The 12,696-nt window shown below is 42.7% G+C and overlaps 1 protein-coding gene across 1 annotated transcript in view; it reads right to left on the bottom strand.

Annotated features, from left to right (window-relative positions):
• The window catches only part of HSH2D (hematopoietic SH2 domain containing), a 33,399-nt gene extending 22,609 nt beyond the window's left edge, over positions 1-10,790 (bottom strand). The window contains exon 1 of the mRNA XM_040323088.1: positions 10,609-10,790. The gene's annotated coding sequence lies outside the window, so the exon portion shown is untranslated. The remainder of the gene's footprint in view (positions 1-10,608) is intronic.
• Positions 10,791-12,696: the final 1,906 nt, after the last annotated feature.

Raw genomic sequence — 12,696 nt, 5'->3', positions numbered from 1 at the left:
GTCCTCTCACCTCAACATCTTGGATTACCAAAATAGTCAAACACACTTGCAGTGTTCAACATCCCTACTAAGTACTTTCTACAGACATTTTATTATTAAAATCAATGTGATTCAAGTGACACTAAAAGGTACATTTTTTTAAATCAATCATTCTAAAATATCCAGTATAAGTGTACATATAACCTCCGTGTTATACGTAATAAATTAATTAAATTGCACACATAATATGAAATCTATGCAAATGATTAAAAGTGATAATATAACGCAATCATTGACTGAACAGAATTGTGTTATTCAAAATTTGGACATGATCCAAAATAATATGTGTAGGTTGGAAATGCACCAAATGAATAAATAACCAATATTATATAAATAAATATAATAAATACAAAGTGAAGCACCAAAGATTGAAATAAACCAAAAAAGTGCTAGTGAACAAGATGGACCCAGCAGGGCATATGCCTGAAGGATCGAATGAGCTTGTTGGTGTAACACACCCAGGGAGAGAGGTACAGCAAGCACAGCTTTTTAAACCTATGGTAGATACCCATTGATGTCAATATAGTGGAATATCGTCGCCTGGTCTCACTACCTGGTCGTATCTCTCCCTGGGTGTGTTACACCAACAGGCTCATTCGATCCTTTAAGCATATGCCCTGCTGGGTCCATCTTGTCTGGTAAGCCTTTGATCTTCATGGTGGTGGATTGCCTACAGACAACTATATACAGAGTCACTTATATATATATACACAGTGAATCAATTTTGGACTTTATATTTCATTTGTTCACTACCCTTTTTTTGGTTTATTTCCATCTTTGGTGCTTCACTTTGTATTTATTATATTTATTTATATAATACTGGTTATTTATTCACTATATTCATTTGGTGCATTTTCAACCTACACATAATATTTTAGATCGTGTCCAAATTTTGAATAACACAATTTTGTTCAGTCAATGATTGCGTTATATTATCACTTTGATTAATCATTTGCATAGTTTTCATATTGTAAGTGTAACACGGAGGTTATATGTACACTTTTATCTTTTGAGCATGCCGAGAGTAATATTTTGAGCGCCGCACTTTCCCTTTTCCACTTGCTTTATATACAGTATATCTGTTGTGCAGGCAGCTACTTACATTCATTATTGACAGCGCGGTTTTCCTTTCACCTTTATATCCATTGTAAAATATCCAGTATACCTGAGTCATTTACTTGTTAAAAAGCATGGCAAAACTACAAGTGCAATTGCCAAGTTGTGAAATAATAAAAGTAGAGCAGTCATCTTGAAAATGGGTTACTAAACAATTAACAAGCCCCATGGAAAGTTTGTTTACTTTATATCAAAGAGATTGTGTACCCTCCTAAATACTTTGTACCTATATTGTAAGCCTAGAATAAAACGTAAAATCTACAGGTACTGTAAATATTTCCTAAACGTGCGCTGTTTTGGAGATATTTACTGTATACTGTGCCAATAATGTCATCGGCGCATGCGTTCTGAAGGAACGGCCGCCTGTGTCGTTTCTTCGGGAGCGTGTGCCGTGACCGGTGGCTTCCACACACATGCGTGGGAGTGACGTGGAAGTAAGACGGCGAAGATGGATGCAGCCTGCAGAGGGGACGATGCGGGCTTTGTTTGCAGCTAAGTGCGCAGACTCATCCCAATATGACATCCGTGTGGGTGTGGGTACGTGTTCCCGAACTCACCCTGGGTGCGATGCAAACTAGCACTTTATGCCTTTACTTTGCAGGGATGGTTTAAAAAATTTTTTTTTTTTTTTGCAGTGTTTACTTCCTCTTTAACTCCAGATAAGCAACTTCATACAGAGTTAGTAGGTTTTAGTTTATTTCGAACATGTAAAAAGAAACATACAAAATAAAAGTAATCATTCAGTAATAGACAATCACAAAACAACTAGTTACAAGAGAAGACAAAAAAAGAACTATAAACAATATTTTAGTTTACAAGTCCAAAAAGTAGTGGGAAGAAGTACAAACTTATCTAATCCCACCCCTTCTCCATAAGTAAACATATACTATTCAATGTCCCATCACTATAAAGTCATACAATAATTAATAAATAAAATAAAATATACTAATTACTAGGGCTGTTACTGATCAACATTTTTCTGTTCGATTAATCGTTTTTTTTTAATCGATTAATCGACTAATTTCAATTAATTATAATGCACATACAGATCCAACTACTTTTAGCTGATCTCCTTGCAGGCTGATTCCCAGTGCAGCTACCAACCACTGGAAAAATGGATAGCAGGATACAAAAAACACACAAAGGCAGCGCTCGATGGGAATAGCATTAAAACTTTTATAGTCTTCAAGTAGGCAACCAAATAAATATTGCACTGGAGATAAAATCGATGTAGCTACATAAACTGTAACAATGGTGCAAGTAATACCAAACGGTACCAAAAGCAGTCATAAAAACATGTAGCTAAGTATGATACTGGTAAAAAAATGTGTACAACAATACCACTGCTGAATCCAGATGAGAAAAGGTTAACATCAGTCAGTCGGCATGTAGATGTCCCATGAAGGGAACTATCACAACTCCCAGTGGATGGTTGTAGAATCCCAGGTTGATAGAGGGAAGTGATAGAGGGAAGTGTAACAGCCCTTGCGTGGAGCAGATAGTGAGGTCCCGCCGGCATGCAGATATGAAGGCAAAGGAGCCCTTCAGATGGACACGGCAAGCCTCGCCGGCGTCCATGACATTACTGGATCTCCGACGGAACTCCCTGAAGGCCCAGAAGCCGGCGGAGAGGTGAGTACCAATCAAAACAATTTTGATTGATCAAAAAGATTTTGATCGATCAAAAAAATTAAAGATTAATCGATTAATTAGAAGTTAATTTGCACAGCCCTACTAATTACTAATAATCTAACTACACAATCGTACACATATATGCATATATGTACATTAAAATCAATATTAATAAACAGACAAACAGACAATAATAGTTCAAACACCTTCATTCTTATACCTTGGGGGGAAAAAACTGACACCCATGCTAACACTTTATCCCTAATACCATAACATTCTAGTTTACTATTGTGTCAAATGCTTATATGAATATCCCAACTACCGTATATACTCGAGTATAAGCCAACCAGAGTGTAACGGGAGGGCCCGTGGGACCCAGAAGTTCTTACAAAGTACGAGCCAGGAAATAATGGACATATCTTGGATTGCTTGTAATCCACAATATATTCAAGGATGTCTGTAAGAACTATTTACAGGTTGTTGATTCTGAACTCAACAGGTTAATTGAAAGAGTGACTCATTCAATGTGGGAACACAAACTGTTAGGTGTTAATGTCATCTGCTACTGTGATGTAAATGAATCTTAGTATGGCTTCTAAGAACCTTTCATTGTGTTGTGCTAATTGACACAGTATTGTGTGAAGTTCTATTGATGATAAATGTGTATTGAGAGTTTACAGACAGTCTGGAGATCAGATGTCTGACTTATCAGATGTAGTTAATTAGCTCATGTAAATGATGTATATCTTAAACGGTCATATCTCAGAGTCACCGTGTCTGGGTAAATGATTAGTTAATTAGCTCATGTAAATTATGTCAGACATGGTGCCAGAAAGTTTACCCAAAAGATGTGTATTGGACTCCTTGTGTCATGTTGTGGGTGGAGTTGAGTCATTGTTCATTTTTGGTTACTGACTGTATATAAGAGCCTGGTTTTCTCATTAAAGATTCAATTCGTTTTGAACCTCAAACAGAGCTGTGTCTCGTTATTGGGGTTTGTTTGCCTGACTGTGGAGTGTCGATAGCTGTCTTGGGTTCGGAATGGAATATCTTAAACGGCGTTAACCCCTGTCCCATTTGGGGTTCCGTTACAATTGTTGGCAAGCAGTGGTAAGATTCCCACCGCCAGAAGAACAGCTACAAGAGGACACAGGACAATGGAGACACAGTAGGAACGGCTAAAGCTCTCTTCCCTCAAGGACTTACTGGAGAACCGGGGCAGAGTGGCCAACACCTGTAAGAAGAGGGACATTATCACAGAATGATTTGAAATGGATGGAGCTGAAAGACCCAACATAACGGGAATGCTCAGCGTAACAGACAGGACACCCGAGGAGGCAAGTTTTGATCGGGCTGTAAAAATAAGAGTGGCACACTATGGTCCTAACCCTCCACCGGAGATCATAGACCGAGTTATAGCTGCTGTGGACGCAAATTGGCTATGACGAAGAGGTTCTGCAGCAGCAGAAGTCACAGCAGCACCAACTGAAAGGAAAAAGATACATTTTTCTGCTTTTAAGAATTTCATTGAAACTGAAGGGGAGATTGATGGGTACCTGGCTGATTTTGAACGGCAATGTGGCCTACACCGGGTGCCCACAGAGGATTGGTTACCATTTAGCCTGGGAAATTGTCCAGCCGGGCCAGTGAAGCATTCAGGGCCATCCCAGACGAGGATATTATGAACTATGGACTGGTAAAAGAAGCACTTTTGGCCAGGTATGCCGTCACACCAGAGGCATACCAGAGGCGGTTCCCGAGAGACGAGCAGGCAGACTGGAGACCCATATACCGAGTGGGCATGCCGCCTACAGTGCACTGCATCCCACTGGGTCGATGGATGCCAAGCAGAATCCAGGGAAGAGGTGCTGCAGGTGTTCCTGCTGGAGCACTTCTTTGACAAACTGTCCCTGGAAGTCAGAGAGTGGGTATGGGACCGAAAACCATTCTCCTTGTCTGAAGCATGACGCCTGGGGGACGAATACACAGACTCCCGCAAACTGGATAACTCTGTGGTCAAGACAACAGCTTGGGTGGATTATCGATCAGCGGCACCCCCTCAGGCTATTGCCTGCAAACCCCAGACGTACAGCCCTACAGCACCACTTTCAGTGGACACTTATCCTCAGCAGCCTAGGTTCAACTCTCAGGGCTACCCACAACCCATCAAGTGTTTTGGGTGTAAACAGCTAGGGCACAAAAAGCTAGACTGTCCGTTGAACCCACCCAGGCAGTGCCAGTCATGGAGACAGCCAGTAAGGGGAAACCCTCACACATCCATGCCTGCGGCCCACTGCGTTGAGGAGGAAGAACATTTGGGCGTCCTGCACGAGGCAGATCCAATACAAGCAGCTAACCAGGACAACAGGCAGCAACACAGACAGACTGTCTGGGTCAATAGAAAGGTGGCCAATGACCTACGTGATACTGGGGCCACCATGACCCTGCTACAGAAGAACCTCATCCCAGAGAGCCAGCACACCAGAGACACTGTAGCCGTAAGAGTAGCGGGAGGCACCGTCTTCCGGCTACCCGTTGCCCATGTTCACCTGGATTGGGGGGTTGGTTTGAGACACGTGAATGTGGGGGTGATGAAGGATTTGCCAGCGGATGTACTACTGGGGAATGATTTGGCCCCCCTTAATTCTGCTTACGCCCTGATGTGCCCAGCTGAAGCCATCCCAGTGACTACCTGTGCCCAGACCCGTGCTGCAGAAACCAACCCGCTTGCTGCCGAGACCCGGGTAAGACTATCTTCCCCGACATGTACCTTAGATCAGGCACAATATCACAGCCTAAAATTGGAATGTGACAAGTTGACCAGTGAGAAATCAGAGATGCAACGACACTACGTCATGTATTATGAGATGTCCCGTGGCTTGAACATTGAAATGCACAAACAGGCTGAAATTGTCAAAAGGTTAAATGGGATTTGCATCCAGGTTGAGCCTTATCTCTAGCAAGAGCATCAGCAACACGTTTTGGGAGCCATTGAGAGAGCAAAGCAAGTGACTGTTCCATAACTGAATTCCATCATTCACCCTGCAACCTTACAACTTCACCATCAGCTACCGACCTGGTGAGCAAAATGGCAATGCTGATGGGTTGTCCAGGCATTAGAGGAATGAAACTATGGACCAACTTCGGAGTCAACCCGTCTGGGGTCTCCTCCTGTGTTAGTCTCCTGCCGAAAGGGGAGACATGTAACGGGAGGGCCCGTGGGTCCCAGAAGCTCTTACAAATTACGAGCCAGGAAATAATGGACATATCTTGTATTGCTTGTAATCCACAATATATTCAAGGATGTCTGTAAGGTTGTTGATTCTGAACTCAGCAGGTTAATTGAAAGAGTGACTCATTCAATGTGGGAACACAGACTGTTAATCTTGTCTGCTACTGTGATGTAAATAAATCTTAGTATGGCTTCTAAGAACCTTTCATTGTGTTGTGCTAATTGACACAGTATTGTGTGAAGTTCTATTGATGATAAATGTGTATTGAGAGTTTACAGTCTGGAGGTCAGATGTCTGACTTATCAGCTGTAGTTAATTAGCTCACGTAAAGGTCATATCTCAGAGCCACCTTGTCTGGGTAAACAATTAGTTAATTGGCTCATGTAAATTATGTCAGACCTGGTGCCAGAAAGTCACCCAAATGATGTGTATTGGGCTCATTGTGTCATGTTGTGGGTGGAGTTGAGTCAGTTAATTTTTGGTTACTGACTGTATATAAGAGCCTGGTTTTCTCATTAAAGATTCTATTAGTTTTGAACCTCAAACAGAGCAGTGTCTCGTTATTGGGGTTTGTTTGCCTGACTGTGGAGTGTCGATAGCTGTCTTGGGTTCGGAATGGAATATCTTAAACGGCGTTAACCCCTGTCCCATTTGGAGTTCCGTTACACGAGTATAAGCCGAAGTACCTAATTTTACCACAAGAAAATGGGAAAACGTATTGACTCGAGTATAAGCCTAAGGTGAGAAATGCAGCAGCTACTGTAAGCGGAAAAGAGGGTCAACAATGCCCATTTGCAGCTTCATTGTGCCCATTGCAACCTCACTGTGCCCTACCCTCACTGTGCCCATTGCAACCTCACTGTGCCAGCCTCACTGTGCCAACCTCACTGTGCCTGAGTCAGTGTACCTGAAATTATTGACAGGCTGCAGGCATCCATTCATTGTTTAAAAGTCGCGGTCTCCTCCTGGTCCCTTCTATGGCAGGCATTTCTCAGAAGACACAGTTCCGCCTATCACGGACGTTCTCTCATCCTCCGACTCAGTTTCCCAGCAGACACAGTGTTCAGTGTTCCGCCAATCACGGACGTCCTCTTGTCCGAGGATGAAAGGATGTCCGTGATTGGCGGAACACTAAACACAGTGTCTGCTGGGAAACTGAGTCCGAGGATGAAAGAACGTTTATGATAAGCGGAACTGTGTCTGCTGAGAAACGCCTATCACGGAAGGGACCAGGAGGAGACCGCAACTTTTAAACAATGAACGCCCGCAGCCTGTCAATAATTTCAGGTACACTGACTCGAGTATAAGCCGAGGGGGGGTATATTCAGCCTTAAAAAAAGGGCTGAAAAACTCGGCTTATACTTGAGTATATATTGTTTCTTGGCTTCTTTAATTTGTAATTTCCTCTATTGAATCTATTAATGCCAGTGATGTTGCTCTATTTGATCTAAATCCATATTGATCATTCGTAGTAATTTTTTTTTCTATAAATTTGTCCAGCCGGTTATTAAGAGTTTTTTTTTTTTTTTTGGAAAATTGTGGTAGTGACGATACAGGCCTATAGTTTGTGAAATGGTGTCTGTTCCCAAATTTATATAGAAGTATGACTTTTCCTTTTTTTTTACTTTGTTTGGAAATATGCCAGTTTGGAATGACAAGTTTACAGATATGTGTTAAAGGTTTTGAAATCCCCTCAATTACTCTTTTAACAATGATCTTATCAAGTTGAAATATGTATTCAGAAACCGTTTTACCTACCAAACCATATACAAATCTATTTTGCGATCTAATGCCGTACTGTACAGCAATACCCTTGACCATTCCCAGTCTGCTGACTTGAAAGTCAAAAGCAGCAACATACTGATAAGGCCACTTGTGCTCTTTTTTTCTACTCTCTTCCTGCCCGTATGTTCACTATCAGCACATGTGCATGATGTAGAACCTTATTAGCGCTGTCCTCTTCCACTCCCACACCCAATCTGGGTGCTGGTAAACAAGGGAATTCAAAAAGTTGCTGTAAAAATAAACATATGCACTTGCAGTGGGTTTAGAAATACATCTAAAGTTTTTTTTTTTTTTTTTTCTACAAATGCAAGTGCATACGTGTTGATTGTCTACATATCTGCCTTAAGTTCACCTTTAATTCAACCTAGCTGGAAACAGAAGTCATACTTAATCACCAACTATGCAAATATTATACTGTCTCTGGTCGAGCGAGACCAGTATTAGGGAAAGGCTGTGACAGTTGCTGGAAAATATACAGCTGTAAATGCCTAGAAGTTTTGTGGACTAACACATCAGTGGTTTCTAATAGTGCTAATGGTTTTTGTCCCATAGCTAAACAGGAAGTGAGAGAAAATCCCCAGAAATTAAGGGGATCTCTTGGGGACCCCCAGGTCACCAGAACTAGTGTCCTCATTGGAAGAGTTCCTCTATATTACTTTTCTGGTGTTCTGTCAAAATAAGTGGCAGTGCATCTATAGAGGGCGCCGGAGCGCCGCCCCCTCTGGCTCTCGCACCGCCACTGATACAATAACATAGATTCATGCATTGCATGAATCTATGTTATAGTTGCCGCTGCCGCCGACTATTCAGATTGCCGGATGGTGAGCGCCGGCCACCTGAATAACGGCAGCTGGTTGGCTGTGTGGAAGTGCCTATCAGAGCCAGCGACACACACAGATCCACGCCCTTGTCTCTGTAACCGTTGATCGCGGGTGCCTGGCGGACATCGCGGCCGCCAGGCACGTGCATCGGCATCTCAGTGACGCGGCGTGCACGCGAGCACCGCCGGTGGCGCTCGCGCGCCCCCCAGTGGCCCGGAGGAGATGTAGAACCACCCTGCCTCCATATATAGTCGTACGGCCGTCAGGAAGTGGTTAAAGAAACCGGAAATGACGTGGTTGGAGTTTCTGACGAGTTGGCTAATTTGACAGTACACCGGGGACAGCCCAACATTTGTGCCTTTTCTTTACTTTCACTTTCAATGGTAATGGTAAATGGAACAAATAGAGAGGATGAATCTCTCTAAGGAGGGCACAGACAGCAATAAAAAAAGTGACAGGTGTTCTAATCCCTCTCCACTCTGTGCAAAACAGTTTTGCCTTCTGTTATATTTTAATTGCAGGCACTGAACATCTTGGCCACAATTCAAAGAGGGCTACATGTGTTCTCTTGCCTGTGGCGCATAAAATTATCAACCTAATTCCCTAGCTGTCCCTCATCTTCACTATAATAACAAACAAGACACTAGGGATGGGTTTCAGGTTTATGTTGAGCATAGGTTTGAGGCAAACCCAACCTGTCCTTGGTTCACACAGAAACAGCAAATTAATGCAGCTGTTCACAACCATAGCAACTAACTACCAATATTTAATTTCCTGGTCTGTGTGCTTTGTTCAGGTGGCTTAGAATGGCCAAACATGGGTTGATGTATACAAGCCCTGAGGTAGATTTTTTTAGGTGTCCTAGCTGTGTGCACAGATTTGTACACCAATAAATCTTTTCAGGGTCCAATATTTGTCCACAATAACTGATTGACTGTTAGCACCATAGCTATTTGTTTCAAGAAATTGGGTATTTTCTCCTATTTTTAGACTGTAACTTTTATCTTGAGGTGATTGGGGCACATCAGGCAGTTGTTGCTAATATTCATTTGAAAGGAAAGAAAGTACAAGAACCTAAACCACTTCACATTATATCACTCACATTCACTATAAACTAAGATTTAGGCATATACTGGTTAGGCCTATTATCCCTGAATAAAACTGGCCAGTTTTACACTGCTGTGTCATCTGTGGTATCTTAATTTTTGGAAAGTTGGGAGGTATGCCCAATATTGCTATTTAAAATTGTTTTGCTGCTACTCAAGTTTACACTACTGTATTCACTGCAGTCTCTAAATCTTGAAATAAAACCCCTATCTGTCTGTACCCTTTATCTACAGTATAGTACATTTGTTCTTACTTTTGCAGGCCAATTGTAAATTACTGTATCCTCTGTGATGTCTTAAAGAGGAAGTAAACCCTGATGGGTTTTACTTCCTCTTATTTCCCCTGCAAAGTAAAAGCATAATGGGCTAGTATGCATCGTGGGCTACTGCAAACAAAGCCCACGATGTCCCCACTGCAGCATCCATCTTCACCCCTCTTCCTTCCAGGGCCATGGACTCTGGCTCTGTGACTGGCTGGAGTTCCATGACGTCAGTCCTAAGCATGCGTGCGGAAGCCACCAGTCACGGCATGGCCTTTTAGAAACAGCACGATCGTGCCCTTACTTCAGTGCGAATGCGTCAATGACGTTGGCGCAAGAGTAAATGGTAAATATCTCCTAAACCGTGCAGGTTTAGGAGATGGTAACTGTGTTAACTGTGGTAACACAGTTAGAGTGTATATCTTTTCAGATCCTCTTACATAGAAAATACATATTTACCCATTGTGCACGTATAACATAATTCCATTAAATTATATAAAGTACAACAAAAAGACAATTAACAGAGTATTTGTTAGCTGCTAGATGAGTACATTAATATTAGTTTATATCGGCATGCATCTTAAAAAAAGAAAAGGAAAAAAAAGACAGATTTTACCTGGTAAGAAGTATGCGGATAGATCCTGGCAGGTGTTTCTCAGGTGAATGAGCTGGTTTCTATTCCCGTACTTGCTAGAGAAGCAGTGCACACCCCTTTTCATTCCAAATAATCATATACTAGACAAACAGGTGGAGCTGGTAGAAAGGTGAGAGCTGCTGCAGAGTCACTGACTGTGCTTCATCAGGAAGAGATAAGGAGTTCGAATTAGAAACACTGTGCTAAGCTAGCGTGCTTCAACATGCCAATGATGTCAGGTTTTGTGTTGCGTAAAGTGTACAGAGGCCTTAATCTCTATGTAAAAAAAGGTACTCAGTGATCCTGATGTATTATATAATTAAATTTAGAGACAACTGATGATATGTGACATAGTACAAAACACTTTGAGCATTCTTTAAGCATGTCAGTTGCCAGGACATGAGTGTATGACTTATCATTTATAAATAGAAAAATAAGTGAAATAATAGGCTCCATTCACACATAGGTGATAGGAATCGTGGGCGGAATCACCGCGAAAATGTGCGACAGGTTTGCAATGCCATTATTTGTCAATTGTACCCCAAACGTGGTTTTTCCGTGATTGTCACCTGACAAATCTCAGCTCAATCAAACGAAATCATGCAAAATTCCAGAACTTCTTTTGGGTGGTGCGCGTTTCGTGATTATGGAGCGATTTCGCAGCACAACAATCGCAGCAAAACTGCATCACGTTTAAAGGTGCCTTTGAGAAATAATGGCATTGCCTTAAAGATTTCTCCTTAAAGTGGTTGTAAACCTAGTTACACCACTTGTACCTACAGGTAAGCCTATAATAAGGCTTACCTGTAGGTACTTTACTTACCATATACGCTTGCGCCGACGTCATCGGCGCATGCGCACTGAAGAAACAGACACATAGCATACCATTAAGTAAATGGGTACCCAAATGGAACTCTACTGACCACTGTACTACGGTGTACTTTTTCTGATCCTGAAATGCTGAAATTGTACTCTATATTCAGATTTTAGGTTCGGTAACACAGTTAGTGTGTATATGTTTTAAGATAGCGAATATTTACCATATACACTTAGGCCGACATCATCGGCACATGCGCACTGTGGAAACGGCCTGCTTGTCCCGTTTATTCAGGGCCACGACCGATGGCTCCCGCACGCATGCACGTGTGTGACGTCATCGCGGCTCCGGCCAATCACAGCGCTGGAGCCCGCGAACCCGGAAATAACTCTGGGAGACATGTCGCCAGTCACATCGGTGTGCAACGAACGGTGCAACAGCTTCAATCCAATGTAAGTATTTTAACATGAGCTAGTAATGCAATGCAATGCTCATTATTTCTTTGTCTTGCAGGGTTGTTTTTTTTTTTTTTTCATTTACAGACATTTTAAAGGGTTAGATTCCTTACAAAAAAAAAAAACACCTATGCAGATGTAGCAGTTTTTGGTGTTAGCTGCCAGTGCAGGTCAATTTAAGCTGGCCTATGCTGAGAGCTAAGCCTGTTTGTTTTTGATCTGGGGACAGGGAGTGGTTTAGTGTAGCAGTGGGTGTGACTGACAAGTACTTCAGCTTTTGGGCGCCTCCCCTGTTTCCAATGAGAATGTTCTGGAAAGGGGGCAGGGCTGAGAGTTAAAGTGGCATGGGGTGTATGTGGGAGCTCTGACCTATCCCCAATTGGAATTGCTAGGGGGCTAGCCTCCTATATATTCCCTCAGTCAGCCTGCTGGGGGGGAGTTGTCGACTGGGTGAACTAAAGGATTCGAGTGTTAGAATGTCTGCTGGAGAGACATCCCCATCTGGGGGAGTGTGGATCTGGCGGAGGAGCTCGGGAGCTGGGAGGGTGCCTCTTCTTACATGGTCATGGAGTGGTGTCCCTGAACAGAAGCTGGAGAGCAGTTGGTCCGCATGGTCCGGGGGAAAATTCTTCAGGAAGGACTCGGGGCAGGAGTCGGTGAGTGAGGCACAGGAGATCTGGAAGAGGCATGCCAGGAAGGGCTGAAGGGGATCCTTTCCTGACACTGTCATGGAAAGGTGTCCTGGAACAGGAGCTGGGTGTAGAGCCAGAGGAGAGACTGTGGAGTTTGTGTTAAATC

This window comes from Rana temporaria, chromosome 1, assembly GCF_905171775.1.
Source record: "Rana temporaria chromosome 1, aRanTem1.1, whole genome shotgun sequence".
Lineage (NCBI taxonomy): Eukaryota > Metazoa > Chordata > Amphibia > Anura > Ranidae > Rana > Rana temporaria.
The sequence above is the reverse complement of the archived record's forward strand: the minus strand, read 5'-3'. Positions and strand labels throughout refer to the sequence as shown.